The sequence below is a fragment of the Thermobia domestica genome, chromosome 10, assembly GCF_964235325.1.
Source record: "Thermobia domestica chromosome 10, izTheDome1.hap1.1, whole genome shotgun sequence".
Taxonomy (NCBI): Eukaryota; Metazoa; Arthropoda; class Insecta; order Zygentoma; family Lepismatidae; genus Thermobia; species Thermobia domestica.
The window spans coordinates 15,104,630-15,125,330 of record NC_137463.1 but is presented as its reverse complement, the minus strand read 5'-3'; the positions used below and the strand labels follow the sequence as shown (position 1 = coordinate 15,125,330).

Sequence of the window (20,701 nt, the reverse complement as noted above, 5' to 3'; positions counted from 1 at the left end):
TGAGACATGAAACCAGTTTAAGGTGGAATTCGAACATAGTAATGTTTAATTCTCTCCCACCGGGAACCAAACCTAGAATTACGTGTATTAATGGTGAGCCTGTTAGCGATTGGGTTAGTGGGAGGGTTAGGCTTTGTTGTTGTTTATTACTAAAAACTAGCCTGCGGCTGGAAAGAAATTTCATAAATAAATATTATCTAATCAGAAATAAATATTTTCTTATTAGAAAGAAAACGTATCTAACCTTCTAATACCTGCATACAAAAATTAGGACCTTAGACATTCTTTCCTTAGTTTGCAGAGTTATAATTGTAAATTTTATGGATTTGACCTCCCCCAAGAGACGCCACTGCTAATAAGCTATTGAACCCAGGTCTCTTGTATCGAGAACAGAATATTAATCACAGTCAGAGAGAACTAGTTATAATATTGGGAGTAAACGAAAAACAGCCGAAATTTTGTTAAAGCTGCTGGAGTCTTGAAAAAAAACTAGCAATTACGGGAATCGAATATATAATATGCAACTTTTTCAGAGCGAAAACAAGCAGGTGACCATCCTTCTTAAATCTATTTTGCTACCTTTGTGTTTATATTTTCATATATCAATTATCATAGTTTTTTTTTTTCTAAGTAGAAAAATGTAGGGCTTTTATACGCGGAGTTGGCATGGACGCGGATAAAGACATGTTATGGCAGAAAACTTGATAAACAAGAAGATAAACCAATTGTAAAGGCGCCAGTACTAATTAAAGAATTAGCTGCTTTAATGATTCAATCCCTCTTTAAAAAAAAGGAAAGGGGACGAAGAAGAAAATATGGCAACGCTGCATCTGGAAAACCTGTTCCAGTGTTGAATTTCACTTCGTTCGTATGTCGGGGCGGGTAGCGTGGATCGATGCCGCTTCGGTTTGTGCTGCCCCGAAGCCCTAAAGTTTTGTTTTGCCGGGCGAAAAGACACAGAATCACACACATGGCGAGTTTGTTTACTACCATTTCAAACCTTATAAAGTTAATTTGATGTAATTACATTAATATAATGTTAATCTATAGATAGAACTATTTAAAAAAAATAATAAACTCCTAGCTAAATGAAGAGTGATCCATAGGACGAGAAGCGGAAAAGTATTGCTACATTTTTATTATAATTAAAATATCTCTGCGGGATATACCATTTTCAGTGCAAGAGTTATACAGTCTAGAGTTCAAAATATCTTTTATAGAATTTCGGAATTTGCCTTGTCAGTGTTCAAATGTGAAGTGCTTTTGTGCATATGATAACAAGTGCAAGTGTAGAAACGAACAACATACGGTATTAAGAAGATAATCCCGATGAAAACAAGGCTTATCAACGCTATGTACAAGGAAAGTCATGTTAGATTTTCTGGTAAGTGTATACAGAACACAATTCATGATAATTTAAGTAATCTGTTTACTATATGATATTAGAGATAAGAGGGGGAAAAAAAGAGTCCACGGTGCTTATCGTAAAGTGATACAGATTGGCGACTCAAATTGTCATTTCTTACAAAATACTGCTGCTATTGTATCTGGCCTTTGTACTGTGCCATATTTTTCGTAAATATTTGCTGATATTAATTTGTAGTATTTGTTTTAACAAATAGAATACGATATCAATTTGATTTCAACGAATTTTCATTCTTATATAATCGCTTAAAAAGAGTTTGTTATCTATAATAAAATGAGTTTCTTTAATAATAATAATAATAATAATAATAATAATAATAATAATAATAATAATTAATAATAATAATAATAATAATAATAATAATAATAATAATAATAATGTGGGAATTTTAACATTATTTTAAGATTATTTTTCCTTCCCATCGTAATCTCTATTCTTCATCTTCCTGTTTGTTTACTTGTCTTGATTGTTACAGACTAGTTACGTCATTACGTCACTTCCGCCGTTACCATAGTGATGACAAGTTTCCTAATATTCAAGCATGTGAGAAATCTTGAAATAAAATATTTGCTAAAACAAAACAGTAAATAAATCCACTTTGTTTCATGTATCCATAAGTGTCGATTTCGTTGTAAGGATGTAATAAACTTCGTGTTATAAATTTAGAGATTATTCTTTATATGAAACGAACGAAAAAAAAAAAAAAAAAAAACATGGGAGAGTAACTCCTTCTCCATTGTTATAAACAGGGCCGCGGTGGCTCAGTGGTAGAGCGTTCACCTCTGGTGCTAGGGGTCTCGGGTTCAAACCCTGATCCCGCCAAGTGAACTTTGTGGTGGACAAACACCGTGTGCGTGGGTTTTCTCGGGGTTCTCCCGTTTCCTCCCACTTTCTTCATTCCACCATTTCATTCATTACTCATTATCACCGTCTCCTTTAGCCTAACCGGCATAACCGTGGGACGTAAAACTCAAAATTTCATTTTCATTTCCATAGTTATAAACAGCCGAAAAGCGTGGTTTGGAACACCTTGGCTTGAAAACTATGGGATATATCCAGGGGCGTATCACGGGGGGAGGTCCACTGGGTCCGGATCCCCTCCCAAAATTTCCTAACCCAACATACACGTATACACTTTCTCAATAAAACTATATTTGTTTAACATGGAAGCAGGGCCGGCGAGAGCGGTCGCGGGCCCCGGGGCTGAGCAATCCCGGGCCCCTTACATGTTTCCTTATGACTTTTTACGTACTTACCACTTTGGACGGAAATAAACTAAAATGAACATTAAGACTTATTTTGAACTCTTTATTAGACCATTAATGCGTTTAATTTACATGTTCAACAGTATTGCTATATCTCCAAATAAGTGAATAATAAGAACTCTGAACCCAACCTATGTTCACTGTTCGCTGAAAAAAAAACTTCATTAATTCACTATTTATGATTTTGTTTAGACCCTATACTTGTTGGTTCTAAGATTTTTGAAGGCTTCAAAACTAAAATGAATAAAAAAATTATATATTTAAATACAATGGTATCAAAATATAGGAAAAAAGTAACTTATCTATTTGTAATAGCAAAAGTTCTCCCCTAATGCTCAATCAAATGCTCAAAACAAACTAATTTGTGAAGGAAATACAAAAAGAAAGCATTAAATAGTTAATAAAAGTTGAGAAAGTAAATGTTCTCAACCATCCAACCTACCCTGTACTATGCACATCTTTGCACAAATTGTTGCTATAAATAATTATATAGAAGTAAGCTATGTAGTTAGTCTTCCTTAACTAGAGACATGAGGCATTAGGCCTAATTTAGTTATTTCAATGAAATATTGCTCAAATTAACTATAGTGTGATTAATAATGTGATATTAATAGTAATTGTCTGTAGGAGAAATTTATTATATGTATTACTACTAGACAACTGTTACAGTTACAATGTATCCTTTTCTACGTATAGTTACAACAAAATTACCTTTCTGGCCTTTTTCAGGGCGAATTCATCAATGATAGCATCCAGGTTGGTACACTTGACAAGTTCTGTCTCCACTGCCAACAAGCCTAAGCTTGATAATCTCTTGGCACATTGTAGAGCGTAAAATATTTTTTTTTACTCTATTTAACAGAGAGAAAGAGCGCTCTGCACTAGCAACGGTAGCAGGGATTGTGGCGAATATACGAAAGGCCACTGTCAGATTTGGAAATAAAGTTTCTAGATTCAAAGTTTTGATGTTATTTAGGAGATCTCATGGTGAAAGCGTTTTCTCACCAAAATTGGACGAATATATCAATTTCAGGCTATGCAGTTCATCAGAAAGATCATCTCCTAAATATTTTGGGTATCGCTGGACTAGTGCAGCTGCTTGTTCTTGGATCTGGTCACCTGTCATTTCTTTGCAAGACCACAGTACACAAAAATTGTTACACAAAGAGCGCACTGATTGGAAGCGAACTGAGTAAAAATATACAACATTTAGTAATTCTTTATCCTCGGCCGCCGGGCCCCCTTTGGGGCCCTGGGCCCCAGGGCTCTGGCCCCTCCTGCCCTCCCCTCTCGCCGGCCCTGCATGGAAGTGATTGATGTAGCATAAAAATTGATCTTATATTTCATCTGTACTCTTTCTCAAAAACATTCTAGTTCTAGCTTTTTTTTAATGAAAATATAGGTGGAAGTATTTTTTTTTTTTTTAAATAAAGAAAAGATACAAAATGTCTCACATAAGCAAATACTTGTGTGTGAGCCTGAATCTCGTATTTTATTTATATATTTATTTTCTTACCGTAACATATAAGGTTTACAATTCTTACTTTTAGTTAACAATAGGTCTTTCTTAAAATATGTTTTGATTCTTTTAACCACTGTAAAATCAACTTTTTATATACGTACTTTAAAATTACTTTCCTCTTTGATTCGGACTGGGAGTTCATTATAGATCTTCGGAGCTCTGTAATATGTTTGATACTGAGTTATAGATTTACTCGTTGCTTTAATTTCTAAATTTTTGTGTGTCACATTTCTGTTATGTACATATGCTTTATTTCGTCCCATTTGTTTCTATTCTTTTTAACATTGCAAATATAATTTTGAAAGTGGTAACACTGAAAATTGGTCATAGAGTCTATCTAGTCTACTATCAAGTCCTTTTTAAGCATATTCTTTAGTTATTTTGCTGAATATCAAAGGTTTTAAATGAATAGGGCAAGCAGCACCCCAGATTAATATACCGTATGTAAGTATAATATGTTGCGATATGTATAATGTGAGAAAACCATTTTTGATGCTTATCAATAAATATACCTAATATTTTACATTGTTTTCACTAATAAGTGGACTACAATTACGTTTCTCAGTATTTTGACAATAATGTAATTTTAGTGACATGTTTTCCGGCGGCTGTTCTTTTAAAGTTTGCGAAAACCCTGATGATTATCAAGCCATTGTTTTACTTTCATCATTTCTGTTTCAGTTTTCTTGAATACATTTGTCCATGTTTTACCAGTAAATGTAAGTTAGGTGTCATCAGCAAATGATTGTATATGCCCGTCTGTTTTTAAATTACACAAATCATTTATATAAATTAAAAATAATATTGGACCAAATACACTTTTTTGTGGGACTCTTTGTTTTACATATGAATAATTGCTTTGAAAAGTACTTATTTGGACAGCCTGTTTTTTGTCTTTCAAATAACTGCTAAACCAAGATAGCGATATCCTCTTATTTCACATCCCTCTAGTTTGTTTAAGAGAAGTTTGTGTGATATTGTGTCGAATGCTTTAGCTAGGTGCTTTTAGAGTTACTTATTTTCTTTTCGGGTGCAGAATAATGCCCGTTCAATACTAAACAGACGTTGTGGCTTGTATTGGACCCTCCCTCAAAGCTTCGAACCTCCAACAAAAATTTCTGGGTGCGCGCCTGGATCGTTATCTGTTCAAAGAGTTATACATGAATCAGGGGCGGATCCAGGACGGACTTGTGGGGCGGGGCGGTGGGTTGTAATACTGCTACTTAGAGCTACATTTATGAGCGTCAAAAAATAAACTATATATTTTATTTATACATAAAATAAAAAAGTTTCCTATTCTGGGGGGCGCCCCCCTGGATTCGCCCCTGACATGAATTAGAATAAAGTACGCGCTCTGTATAAATATCCATGTTTCACAATCATCTGGTACCCACACAACGAGTACTCAATTAGTACGAGACACTTCCAGAAAGTAACTTTGCCACGCGTCCCATAGCTAGGAAACCGTATGTTACACGAAGCGACTGCCTGCACGTGAGAGAGTAAGATCCTAGCATGGCGCATGCGCCAGCGGAACTTCCCTAGTGCTCTTAGTAGCGTCGTGGCAGTGGTTGAAGATGGACGTTGCTGTTCCAGCTCTCGTCGCGTGTGAAGAACGAGCAGTGATAAAGTTTTAGAATGCACAGGGCATAGCGCCGATTGAAATCCATCGTCAGAGCAAGCGGCGTGTGATGCTTAGTGATGGTGTTGTCCTGCTGCACGATAATGCCCGCCCACACACAGCTCGCCAGACAACAGATCTCCTGCAGCAGTTCGGGTGGAACATTTTGGATCATCCACTGTATAGTTCGATCTCGCCCCGAGCGATTACCATCTGCTATTACACCTCAGTAGATTCTTGTCAGGTCAGCATCAGCATTTTCAGAATGACGGAGCGAGGCGGAGGAGGTTGTCGAACAGTGGTTTCAATCGCAGACAGCCGAGTTCTATGACACAAGTATAGACAAGTTGGTCCCACGGTATGACAAATGTCTGAGTTCCTATTGTGAATATATTGAAAAATAGCTAAACACATCCTGTCTCTGGTACAATAAATGTTTCCATTCAATTGTGTTTTGTTTCAAGGCCTTAGGGAAATTTATTTTCTTGATGCGCCTCGTACTTAAGAATGTATTTCCGTACCCCTACTAACTTTATACCGGTATTAGGCATATTCGTTCCGCCGGTGCCGGACGATTCTGAGAGAAGCATATTTAGAGCGCATACTAGTTTCTGTACAATTCCTAAAACCGGTTCCGTTAGGTCCTATAATTTTACAGCCATGGCGTTTTTTAAACATAATCTTTCGGATTATCGGTAGTTTTATAACTGTGACGGGTGGCGTTTTCCACTCTATGTTTATTATACTTTTTTTCTTAATTTGATATAAGGAATCACTTCCGAAATTATGACACGATATTCATTACCACCCTGTATATTGCCAATTGCAAATTATGTACACAAGGATAAAAAATACTTTAAAAATAAACAAATTACCACGAAGGCAAAAATACCTTAAGTTGTAAATTAGGCAACTCTAAAATTCAACATTGTTTTAAAAACCCAGGAGGCGAGATCAAATATTTCTCCTGTCCCTGTCCGGGCGTCCATGTTAAATGCCATAGCAGGACTTACCTATCATTTATGTGATATTTGCAAATTGTTCAACATCTTGAAAATAGTTATTTTATTTAGTTAGTTTTTGTAAGTGTTAAAATAACATGCTTTCCAAATTAGCATATTCATTATTTCACTATCTGCGAGTCCTTGTTAACAATCTTCCATATCCTTTCCCATGCAGTGATCTAGAACGTGTAGCCAGAACAGGCAGTTGCCCCGTCTACTTCTTCTTCTTCTTTTTCTATGAGAAGATTCTTATCTATAAATGTGAAAATTAAGTGCTTGTTGACAGTTAAGAGTAGTTTGAAAGGACGAGTTGATAAATTCCACAAAACTTGTTCTCGATACGTCATTCTGAGCATACCTCTGTTAATTTTGAATTAGTCGCGGTGAAACGTATACCATTTGACATTTTTTTCAAGTTGTTGTAAATGTTTCTAAAAATAAGTATTGCTAAATGTAGGCCCTATAACATAAGGAGTATTATGAAGTCAATTGGAAAGAGTTTTCATCATACTGTCTTCAAGCTGAGAAATATGTAATGATTGGAATACATTTTTTCGTTCGAATATATTTTTCTTCGAATTTTTGAATGAAAAGATTTCTTACTTCCTTGTTTTTTTAACTTTTCAGTATTCAACATCTTGCCCCCTTTTTTTCTGCCTTCATTTTTCAATTGAATATCCACTTCGGCCAGCACAAGGTTATTATAAGCAAAAATGTCGGCCCTGTGGGAGGGTCTTCGCGTTCTTTAAGCTACTCTGATACCTACCCTAAATCATAGTTTATCTGGTATCTTTAGCCAGCTGTTGAGAATTTCCAGGCATATTTTCAAATGAGAAAAAAAAAATACCGTGTTACCTGGAAGCAGGGTTGGGTAATTACGCGTAAAAAAAGGTTTTCTACGTGACGCGTAAAATACACTTAAAAAACGCGTAATTTACGTAGAATACGTAAAGTACGTAAAAATTAGAAACAGGTCTACAAATTAAAAGAAAACGTTCTACGCGCTGAGCTTTAAAAAAATTCTTCCTAAAATTGTATGGAATCTAGCTGGATTTTGCACAACTTAGTCCGTACGCATAAACTGGGAATTTTGTATTGGCTTTTCAAAGTAGCATTGTTTAATACGGTTTGCACGCGTGACTGTTCAAAATCCATTTCATGATGTTTCATGTTTTAAACCCTCTGTAATCGAGAAAAGTTTTATGCCAGAGTAGCCGTGGTAGAAACTATTGTGCAATACAACAACAATGGTAAGCCTTCGTTGTCTCCATTTGTGACGACTTTCTGCGATGTCTGAGAGAAGCATCACGAACAAGTAGAGGAGTTTCTGTTGGAAAACCTTGGCCCTTCAGGAATAACTAGCTATCAGCAATATCGGGGAAAATGTGGAAAATTTGAAGAACTTATGAAGAAGGGAATTACAACACCACGCACATTCTGGTATTTCGCTACTCGGCAACATAAGGAGTTGTCGGAATTTGCTATGAAGTTACTGAACATCCTAGCATCTTCAGCGCAAATTGAAAGACTTTTCTCAAATTGGTCCTTTGTCCATAACGTCACAAAAAACCGGTTCAGCTTCGAACTTTCGAAGAAACTACTTCAAATATACTACACCCTCAAATTACAAGATCACTCGAGTTATGAATATTAATGTGATTAAGAGTATTGTGTTCGAATTGTACTAAACTATAATGGAAATGGCATGTAACTTTTTTTTAGAATTAAAATAATGGCTAAGTTTTAAATGAAATGATATACTCAGTGTTGTTGGAACCAAGTGAAATATATTCAGCATTCGAACTAGGAAGAGAGGCAAATTGTTTCTTTCCAAAAACAACGAAGAAACAAGTAGTTCAATATTCTGTTGAGAATTTTTGTTTTTCAGTTTTGTCTATTTATTATGAGTATGGAAAAAAATTCTACATTAAAAGTTCAAATGATAATCAAGTGCTAAGGGAAGTAATATATTTAGTGTTGTTGTTGGACTTGGAAGAAAAGAGCAAAATAAATGAGTTCATTTCGAAAAATGTAGTAATGTTCTGTTGGATACTTTTATATTTTTTCAGTTGTGTGTGTTTAAAATGAGAATCTAACAACTTTTACATCGAAAATTCAATATGTCCCAGTGCTAAGTGAAGTGGTATATATAGTATCGTTGAGACGTGGAAGAAAAACAAATCAGTTTATTCTAAAATTTCATTATTTCAATATTCTGTTCAGTATTTTTCGTATCAGTTATGTGTGTGTGTTAGTATGTAATATGAAGGTGAAATGAGCCTAACAGTCAATCTCTTTTTCTTTTCTAATAGAAGTTTCAAAGTATACTGAAATATTTCGAGTTTTATATTAAAAGCTGCAAAGGTATAACAATAAATTGTTATAATCAAAAGGTTACTTGATACTTTCAAACATATTCGAACCAACACATATTTTTAATGTGTGAGCTTATATGTTGGGTGGTTGTGTTTGGGTGTGCGCTAATAGGTGGAAAGTAGTAGTGGGCCGGCGAGGGGCTATCCAAAATTATCTTTTATTACTATGATTTGGCATGAAATCATTACTTTTAAATATAATGTTTAGAAGATAATTATGTTTCAACGCTTAAATAAGAAAACTAAGCTTACAATATAACCGACTATTCAAAATGATCTTAGTTTTAATGAAAGAAATATAGTTTTCTACGTCTGCGTAAAAAACTGGTTTTCTACATGATATATTACTAGTAAATTACGCGTAATTTATGTAAAATACGTAACAAGTAAACTACCTTGCCAACCCTGCCTGGAAGGGATCTACCCGAACTAAGTGGACAACAGTAGAATATGCCCTGTAGCGAACGAATCAGCTGGAAGACACGTACGCATCATGCCTGTAGGGAATAGAGTGTCATGTGGAGAGTATGGATACTGCATGGCATATGACCTATACGTACAGCAGGACGCTAGGTATAATAAAAAAGAGTTTCTGGAAACCCGGGCACGAGAGGTTCGCGCTCTTCCACGGAGCCACTGCAGATCACAGTGAGAGAAGTCAAGAAGCTAGTAGGAACAGACTTATCATTTTTATATGTCGAGAGATAGATTAAGCAATACTCTGTAAGGAAACGTAGTACTGGAAAAGGTATAAGTCATGTTTATATTATTTGTCACAGAACAGCGTACTGAAAATAGACACTTCACAACAGGGAAACACCAAATGGTGACCTGTGTCAATGGGAACCTCATAATTACAGTTAGGAGGTGGGTGTACTCCATGCTGCCAACAGCAAAAAGGATTGGGGACGAAGAAAACTGTCTATAGGTACTGCCATAAGGACTTTGTTCCAGGGGATTATATGAAGTACGAGTGTAGTGCGTTTTCCTTGCCCAATTATGTATTCTCGTTCTGACAGTCTCCCAGATGTTTCACTTTTTGGGGGGGATGGGATTTAGATTTCTGGGCTTTCGGCATCTAAGGCCATTTAGCCCTTCACGTTTTGAGGGATGACGTCCCTCGGCGAGCACACAATCCGGGGAAAGGGAAGGAAGAAAGGATTGGGAAAGGAAGGAAGCGGCCTGGGACCTATAAGTTAGGTACCACCACGGCATTTGCCTGGTGGGAATGAGGAAAACCCAGGAAAACCTCATTCAAGGTGGCTGGCCTGAAAAAGCGTTTTATACATCTTCGACCGAGTGCCCCTACCGGGAATCGAACCCGGGACCGCTCGCACCGGAGGCGAGAGTGTTTCACTTTTTGTGTGCTACAGTGGTACGAATGCATTTTCTCTGCAAACACCCTTTACAAAGTCCATCGCCTGTACCAAAAGTATTTACAAGTCGAAAAATATCATGAAGTAAAATCTCTAGTCATAGTAAAAGTCATTTTTAATGCTGATATCCCAGATTTGTCATGAATTTTCTGGTATATACAATCGTGCAATATTTGACTTTGAAACTTTTTGCACTAGTATTACAAGATTAGCCTTTTCAGGACGGACAGGGATTTCAAGAAAATCGTAGACTTTTACGTTGGTGGGTGGCTCTAGTACCCCTTCTAATTGTCACAGGGACAAGAACTATACCGTGTTCTAAAGCTTATGGAACACAGATTCTAACAAGCTAACTTCTGTGCCCCCGTGCCAAACTTGTAGAAGAAGAAAAACTTTTTTAAAAATGAGAATTGTTTTTGGAAATTTATGAGAGGCTGGCAACACTGTTACTTGTACGCGGGAAAAATATTTGCACATGTACGCCAGATATTGGGTACAATCACATAGAAAAAATGAAGGGCGAAAGTTCAATACCAAGTGAGAAAAGTTCCAAACGTGTTTCCTAAGAAAATCACCCTGTACATATTTTTCGAAATATTTTCGTCTACCTTGACGTTGGCAGCTCTAGCGACGCCTCTAATTGTCACGGAGATATAAGTCATACCTCGTTGGAAATCTTATGGGACACAGATTCCAACAAGGTAACTTTTGTGCCCAAGCTGTGCCCAACCCATAAAAAAAGAAGAAGAAAATCAAAGTATTTTAAAAAATACATTTTTTCGAAGTTTGTGGGATTATGGCAACACTGTTACTTGTCGTACGCAAGAAAAAAAGTTTTCACATATATACCGGACATTGGTGATCAATGTAAAAAAAAAAAAAAAAAAAAATGAAGGGCGTATAACAACGGAGTAAAAAATTCCGAACATAGTACCATCCTGTGTATTTTCCAATGAACTGTCGTCTATTCGGGGATGCGGCACAGGATCGACACGGCACAGGATCGACACGGCATACGACCGACAATTCAGCTCAGAAACCTGTTTCGGTCCTGTGCCGTGTCGATCCTGTGCCGTTTCGGTCCTATGCCGTGTCGGTCCTATGCCGTGTCGATCCTGTGCCGTTTTGCTCTCACGCCGCTGCTCTGAAATAATTTAACTTTTAATCATGTGCCTAAAAAAATAATATTTTTATTATCTGTTTAATCTTTGCTCTTACAAATTATAAACTCCTGTCGATTCTATGCCTGTGTAAGTTATATGCATAGAATACGTACGACCGAAACGGCACAGGATCGACACAGCATAGGAACGAAACGGCACAGGATCGACACGGCACAGGATCGACACGGCACAGGATCGACACGGCGCAGGACCGAAACGGCATAGGACCGAAACAACGCACGATCATCCCCACTGCGTAGTATCTATAAAACCAAATATTTATTTCTCATAAAAGCAATCAGAGACCTGTCAATTGATTTTAAAATATAAGAATTATAAGATATTTACTATATGAATATTAATAATTGTGAGTGACAAAAGAATGATAGTGCTAAATGGACAAAATATAATTTCTTGTGTGCTTGGTCAAAAGCATTTCTATATGTATGGAATACTTATATTTATTATTATTATTATTATTATTATTATTATTATTATTATTATTATTATTATTATTATTATTATTATTATTATCATCATTATTATTATTATTACGTTTTAACTCGTTTTGAAATCATGGCCTGATTCCACTAGAAAGCGAAAGCCATGAGAAATGTAAGCTAAGTAGTAATATGGAATACTTTTAATGTTGCTCACTAGAGGAAACATGCTCGCATGTCTTCTCGTCTCGATATCGAGACCACAAGAGACTTTTTTAATAAGAAGCTCAGTTGGGAAGTAATAACTGAGCCGATGGCTCGAGCCGGCTCGCTCGGGGTGAACCATCGGCTCGAGCTGGCTTGGTTGGATGAACCATCTGCTCGGTTCGGCTCATCTGGGCCGAAGGCTCTTGCTGACACGGTTCGGTGAGCTGTTGGCTCGGCTCACTTCTAGGTTCGGGTCCATAGTGAGTGAGCTGTGAGCCCAGCTGCTCAAGTTGTTTACAATTGTAAACCCGGGCCGAACAGTTTTGAAGATATTTGGCCAGTGCCCTATAACTTTTAACAATGTTTGGCTCGAGCCCGAATACTCAACCTAAGCCCTCAACCCAAATTCACAAGCTCGTGAACAATATCCTTGACTCCTAGAATTCACGACTACCGAGGTTAGCAATCAACTAGTTTTTTAGTATTCAAACACAGACCGCGTTTCTTTCATGTTTAAACACAGTATTGTTATAATTATAATTATAATTATTATTTATTATTATTATTAATAATAATAAAAGTTGTACTAGTAGTAGTACTAGTATCATTGATAACCTATATTGTCTATGCAAGATACTTGAAGAGAATACTCGAAACTACAAACCAGATTTGGTTCGACTCGACCCGAATTCGAGTCGAGTTGGAGGAAATTTTTCGAATCGCGTTCAAAGATGTCTGTTTTTAGTCGAATCGAGTTTCAAAGAATACTCGCTCGTACTCACTCGTGCCCATCGTAGGATGACCACATTCTAACAATCGAAAAGTAGGACACAAGTATAATAGTACTGTATATGATATCTTACTGCGTCGGCAATACGCATATCATTATTTCAAATAATGTTAACCTTAAGTTAATGAACATTTTTGTTAAGAAGAAGCACTGAACAAAATTATTAAAGGAATTAAACACAACTCCAAATGCTTTGATGAATAACAAATTGGTTTATTTTATGAACGTACAGTCAAAGTTCGTGTTGGGCTAAATAATAATAATAATAATAATAATAATAATAATAATAATAATAATAATAATAATAATAATAATAATAATAATAATAATAATAATAATAATAATAATAATAATAATAATAAATTTCGAAGCGTGGTATTATTTTAAGAAATGAAAGAAAATTTAGACCGGCACAAAGGAACTTCTATTTAACTTGGTTAGCATCACTGTCATAAGTTCAATAAGAAACCTTTCCTACTTTACCGATATCTCAACAAGGCCTTCTCAGTAAAAGCGATGTATTGTAAAAAATGGTTTGTTGATTGTTCTCCATCCCTAGTCTTCTGAGGAGTGTTAAAAAACACAGCGGTTCATCATTCAGGAAAAGAGTGTGTTTGATTCAAAATATTGTGAATAAAGAATGAAACATTAAGATATTGCAAATAAATTAATTCTGGACATTTCGCAGGACATTTTAAAGAAGAAGGATATTTCTCGATTTCCTAGACATCTTCGCAACACGCAGGACAGCTCTTTGAAAAACAGTACTGTACTGCGAAAATCAGTACGTCTGGTTACCCTAGCCCATCCCTACGAGTAACGCAGTATGGCATTTTAGCCAATGTTACCTTATATGAAAATATTCATAACTTATAGCTGTCAAGTAAAAATGTGTCCTTGCATTTACATAAAGCAATTCAGAAAGGGCAATAATAATAATAATAATAATAATAATAATAATAATAATAATAATAATAATAATAATAATAATAATAATAATAATAATAATAATAATAATAATAATAATAATAATAATAATAAAAGCGATAGTAATAGTAGTACGGAAAATTGAAGTGATAACATTTGTTCACATATTCTAAGTTTCAGACCTAAAAGTAACGCGTTACTTTCGAAGTAAAGTAACAGTTACTTTTTGGGGGCAAGTAACGCGTTACATTTTAGGAAAAAGTAAAGTAACTTGTAACGCGTTACATTTTTACATGTAACTTACCCAAAACTGTCCATGGGAAAATTGTTCACTGCTCGGGCCAAGATTGTTTCTGACTGTCGACAGATGGATGCCGTTTATGGCAGACCTTTGCCTGAAGTACTGCCCAAAGTTTGTAGTCCAACGGGTTAAGATCCGGGCTGCTAGAAGGCCAATCAGTGGTAGAAATGAAGTGAGGGACGTTCCGCGCCAGCCAGTCCTAAGTTGGTTTCGCTGTGTGGCCTGGAGCGGAATCCTGTTGGAAGGTCCACCTTTCTCCAGGGAACATGGTAGCAGATAGTGGTTACACTATAGGTGTTAGCACTGTGTCCTGGTATACCTTGGCAGATGTTTTAACACCTTGTTCGCAAAAATACAGCTGGGTTGTGCTTGAGTAGCTCACTCCCCACCAAACCATCACTGAGGCAGCATGATGTGTCAGGTGTCATCCAGAAGTCCTAAACGGCAGAACTCCTAAAAATATAGGCACTAGACCTGAATTTTAGTACTTCTGCAGTTTAGAACTTGTGGCACGGTATGATTTTTAGGATTTCTGCCGTTTAGGACTTGTGCCGCGATATGATTTTTAGGACTTCTGGCGTTTAGGACTTCTGCCTTTTAGAACTTGTGCCGTTTAGGTCTTGTGCCTTTTTCATTCACTTGCTTAAGTTCTGAAATTCGCCACCACCCCACGAAATTGCGACGATGCAGCAACTAGTTGGCAATAATGTCACGAACGTAGCTAATTCAAACAATAACAGCTATATTTGTACTACTAAGATTATTATTATCACTATCTGTTCTGCACTTATACGTGAATTACATAATACAACTTATTTCATTCTAAGAATTAATTACATAATTAGTTAAGAAATTCGTTTCTTTCGAATGGAGATACGAGAATCCCAAGACAAATTCCTAAAACAAAAATAAATAAATAAAAAATTGAAAAAATGTTTAAAAAGCACATTTTACCAGACTTCTGAAAGCAAGAAAACATTCAGAATTTCAATATATACTGTGTGGAGCGAATTTTATTAAGAGTAAGACAAAAATCCACCAAAGTTTACTTAATTAAGACAAAAGCTCACTAGACATTTCACGAGTGAACATTAAATACCAACGGTATACATAAAGAACGCAGTAGATTTAAAATTGAACAAAGAACATTTATTATGCAATACATTGGGTGACATTCATAAGTTCTAAACGGCACAAGTCCTAAAAATATAGGCACTAGACCTAAATTTTAGGTCCTGTGCCATTTTTGCAGAAATTACTACATAGTCATTTAGGCGTGTAGCCTGCAATTTTTTCTAGGGGAGCTTGATTTTTATATATTAAAAGCAAATCAAAAGTTTATTTTCAGATTACGAAAGCTTCAATAAGACAATAAATTTATACATATTACACATGTACATAAATACATAATATTATTGTATTTCCAGTTACTTCCTTTTTGAAACCTGGACCTTGACAGAGCGTAAATTTAAAACCACAGCTTGTGGGAAATGTACGAATAAGTTAGTTATAAGAAATCGGAAACTGTTCATGGAAGTCCATTTGTTTGACTGTATTTATCTTCTGTACTCTTATATAAAAGAGTAAAGATGAGTGATTTTTGGGCAAACTACTACAAGTAGAGTCGATAAATTTTAGTTATAAAATATAATTTTCTTATAAAAGCAGTACATAAGAAAGAATTTTTGGAAATAAGTATCGTAAAAAGGGTGGGGTAAGATTTTTTTAAAGGGTAGTGTATCTCGCAAGTTTCTAAAGCTAGTAAAACAAAACTTGGCATATAAGCTTTCCTATTAAAAAAAAACTGAAAATTGAAAATTAAAAATTGAACACATAAAAGGGAAAGAGCAAAGGGAGCACATTTTTTTATGTTCGATTTCCCCATTACTTACTCAGAAAATATGTAAATAAATTAAGGAAGGATTTGTTTAAGCTAGATGCGTGAAACTCGGCATTTGAACTTTTAACTAAAAGTAATAAAATACTATATGTTTCAGCGTCTTGAAAATTACACTTCTAAGCGAAAGGAGGGTCAGTTTCTATAATATTAAAATATCCCACTGCTTATGAGATTTGGGCAGAAAACTCTTTTTCCTTTAGGCCTCGGTTCATCCAGTTAAGCAAACGAGAGTACAAAGTGGCTGATTAATTAGGTTCTTTTAATTATTTTAACATGTTGACGTAGTTTAATTCTTTTAAAACTGTATTCTTTCACATTCTATTATAAACATATTTCATTTGCTGTAATTATTAAACACGTTTAATAAACATAAAACAGACTAACCTCCGGTCCCGGCCAGAATATGTTTTTGGTGTTAAGCCATCATTTGCCGTCCGTAACATAACCTTTGATTTAAACTTCACGTACTATCAAGACTCAAGTCTCAGAAATGTAGCATATATGAAATATACTACTTCTACTACTACTACTATACTACTACTACTACTACTACTACTACTACTAAATATTAATAACAATAATAATAATAATATGTACTTCTGAAATACATATGTATCTATGTGTTATTAATTCTTTCATAATCTTGAAAGAAACTTTTGATTTGTTTTTAGTTTGTAAAAATGAAGGCCCTCTAGAAAAACTTGCTGGCTATACCCTGAATGACTATGTATTGGTTTCTGTACACGTATTGTGTTATCACTTACTAGTCTAGTGTTATTTTTAGAACAAGACAATGGTTCTTGTCTTGGAATATTACTAGTTTGGTTTGGTAGTACAGTGATAGAGTGTGACCTATGATTTTATTTCCCTGTAGGGTATGCTATCTGCAATGCAATAAACTGTATATGCTTCTTCTTCCTAACAAGGCTGGGCGATAAGCCCCTGCAATTCCATTACAAATAAGGACGATATTATTTTATAAACTACTTGGTGAACCTTTGTTAATATAACGCTATTAGTTCTTACAACCTTTTGTTAATCTTATTTAACAATTGCAAAATGGAATAAGAGAGAAAATATATAATGTTGATGATAGTTTATTTACATAAGGTATACATACAACAAAAGGGAATCTGTTGGTCACTACTGTGTATCTGCTAAACCAGGGTCAAACTCTGTGTGTCACAAAGGTTAGTTTAACAGAGTTTAAAATAATAATAGATATTTTGTTTGACTTACAAAGATTATCATATTAGCAAAATGATTAGAAATAACACGCCAGACATAGGATAAGCCTTGGGCTATATCGCTTAGAATTGTTTTAAGAGTAAATATATCATTTATGCATTAAATTTCATTACTGGCTACTTACACGTTTCGGCCTCGTATTGGAAGTCAGCTTCTCGTGTTCTTTTCATATTCCACGATAACTGTTTTATTTGCACACTCCGCCAAATTATCTTTCCGACCTTACAATACTTTCTTGGAAAACTTCGGCTAACATATATCACCAGACGTTTCGAAAACCGACATCCTTTACTTCAGGATACAATGCGTTATTTAGCACTTCACCCAACACCTCACCGTTACTATCATTCTCCACTTTCGCTCCTATAATCTACCACCGTTAGATCCCTCTTTACTTATCATCGCCGATTACGTCATTCATGAACATCTTCCTCTCATTCACCCATCATTTCCAGCACAGTGATTACCATTATTTACTAACATGGGACTCATTCATTTTCATCATTGAATAGAGCAGCCTCTAGGCTAAAGATAAGCTCATTTGTCTAACTAATATCACCCACGTGTTGTCCTGTGTATGCATCTCGCCACATCATTCACGCCCATTACTATATCATACGTATCGTGCATTTTATACCTAATCCTTCGTTATGATCATTAATGTTCTTTCCTTATACTGCCTGATTATTTTCTTATTTATCTTCTTACTAATAACAATCATATATATGTAAAGTAACTTGGCTTCAGTTATCGCATCCTTATTGGTATGCAACCGTGCACATCACATTGCATCAGTTTGAGGGAATATTATTGATGAATTGGCAATGGCTTTCATGTTCTTGACGCTAATCCTTACATTTCCGACGATTTGAACTCACGTTTACTGAGTATGAGTGCATTCTGGGGATTTTTCGTAAAGTGTTTCCACACATTTGAATCACCCTGCTTTACTGTTATGCTCTACCGACACTGCAGATGTCTTTCTAGAGCATTTGAGTACAAATTCGCTATACTTAATACTCAGAACATCACTGTTGTCCGGCATCCATACCTGGCGATTATGCAACCACACACAACGGGCATGGTGTCCGCCATTTTATATTTGTTCCAGATATCGACTTAATACAAACGAATTATTGTTACCTGGTACAAGCCTATCAATTCATATCCATTTAGACCAAGTTTCACTTGGAAGATTATCCGGGACTCCCTACGTTCCTTTGGGGAACCCTTGCGCGTGCATGGTAGGATTGTGAAACATGCAAAATTCAATGGAGCAGGTATGACTTCTTCAGTGAATTTTTTACCCGCCCTCTTTATGTTGGTTAGTTTCCGAACTATTGGCGTCCGAAACTCATTTTTCCACGCTTTGTAGATCTGAAACTATGTCCGATAGCCGAAAGTTCAAGAGAACTTTTTTTCTTGTCTCAGTGGCAGGAGTCACCTCTCAAGAGTTGTAACACTTATTTTGCAACACTCGATATCTAGCTATCTATCTATATCTATATCTATCTATCTATCTATCTATCTATCTATCTATCTATCTATCTATATATATATATATATATATATATATATATATATATATATATATATATATATATATATATATATATGTATATATATGTATATATATATATATATATATATATATATATATATATATATATATGTATATATATATATATATATATATATATATATATATATATATATATATATATATATATATATATAGTAAGTAAAGATCTAAGGGTTTACTTGTCCCTACCATAAATCCTTCATTGTAACCAGATTCCGGCGTTGCCGCTCTAACTCAGGTAGAACTGTATAAAGCTCTCACAAGTAAACCTTACGTTTGGGTGAATCGAGTTGCTGACTGAGACACATATGAGAAAGTAGTACTAAATGTGGTCAGTATTTCAGTAAAGTTTTAGGTGCGAAGCTCCAGGGGTTTAGGAGATACAGCTACCAGAACATCACATGGAAGTACAGAATAGTCTTCATACAGTTGGAGGTAAAAGCTCTGTAAGACCTCTTGTAACGACAAAAGGTGAATAACAAATATATGGGTACATATTAGGACTAGCGGGAAGTCATATAGTAAGGGTATACCTGACGGCGGCCATCTTGAAATCCGCCATTTTGAATTATGGTTAAGGTTTTTAAAGTAGGAATAGGGTTATGTGATACATGATTTAAGGCGCAAATTTAATCAGAAGAACAATGGTGACGTTAATTTTGATTTACGCGCAATTGGTAAAAAGTTACAGGGAAATTAAATATTGTTGCAGCATATGTATTAGTCCTTTACCCCACCTTGTAAATTTTGTGTTAATGATAATAATTAAATAAAAAGCAGGTGGATAAATATTAGGTCTATGGTAAGAGTTGCCTTGATGGCGTCCATGTTCAAATCCGCCATTTTGAATCAGACAAAAGTTTTAAACAAAACGCATAACATTGACACCTTATTAATAGCAAATTTTACCATAACTCCAACGGTATAACCATTTTTGTTTTATCATTAACCAGCACAAAATTAAATGGATCGCTCCTTACGACTACTGCTTTGACGGAATTGTTAACGACAAATGTGTCAAGTGTAACTCGATTGCCTTTGTCAGGTGTGCTCACTGTGAGCAGAGCATTTGTGCAAGTCATGCACTCTTTTTTGAACTACATACTGATTGTACTAATTGAGGACTTTTCTGGAAGAAAGACCCAAGTTCAATTATGACTCAATTCCACTTTGGTCATTTTTCCTTAAATTTGCAACTTGTTTATGCGATAACAAATGCTGGGTAATGATAAAGCAAAAATGGTTATATCGTTGGATTTATGGTAAAATTTGCTATTAATAAGGTGTCAATGTTATGCGTTTTGTTTAAAACGTTTGTCTGATTCAAAATGGCGGATTTGAACATGGACGCCATCAAGACAACTCTTACCATAGATCTAATATTTATTCACCTGCTTTTTATTTAATTATTATCATTAACACAAAATTTACAAGGTGGGGTAAAGGACTAATACATATGCTGCAACAATATTTAATTTCCCTGTAACTTTTTACCAATTGCGCGTAAATTAAAATTAATGTTACCATTGTTCTTCTGATTAAATTTGCGCCTTA

The 20,701-nt window shown here is 35.3% G+C and overlaps 1 protein-coding gene across 2 annotated transcripts in view; it reads left to right on the top strand.

Moving 5' to 3' along the window:
* Positions 1–866: 866 nt before the first annotated feature.
* Positions 867–20,701, top strand: part of LOC145662302 (four-jointed box protein 1-like) — a 115,513-nt gene continuing 95,678 nt past the window's right edge. For both annotated transcript variants that reach the window (XR_014127023.1, XM_081727738.1), the window contains exon 1: positions 867–1,384. The gene's annotated coding sequence lies outside the window, so the exon portion shown is untranslated. The remainder of the gene's footprint in view (positions 1,385–20,701) is intronic.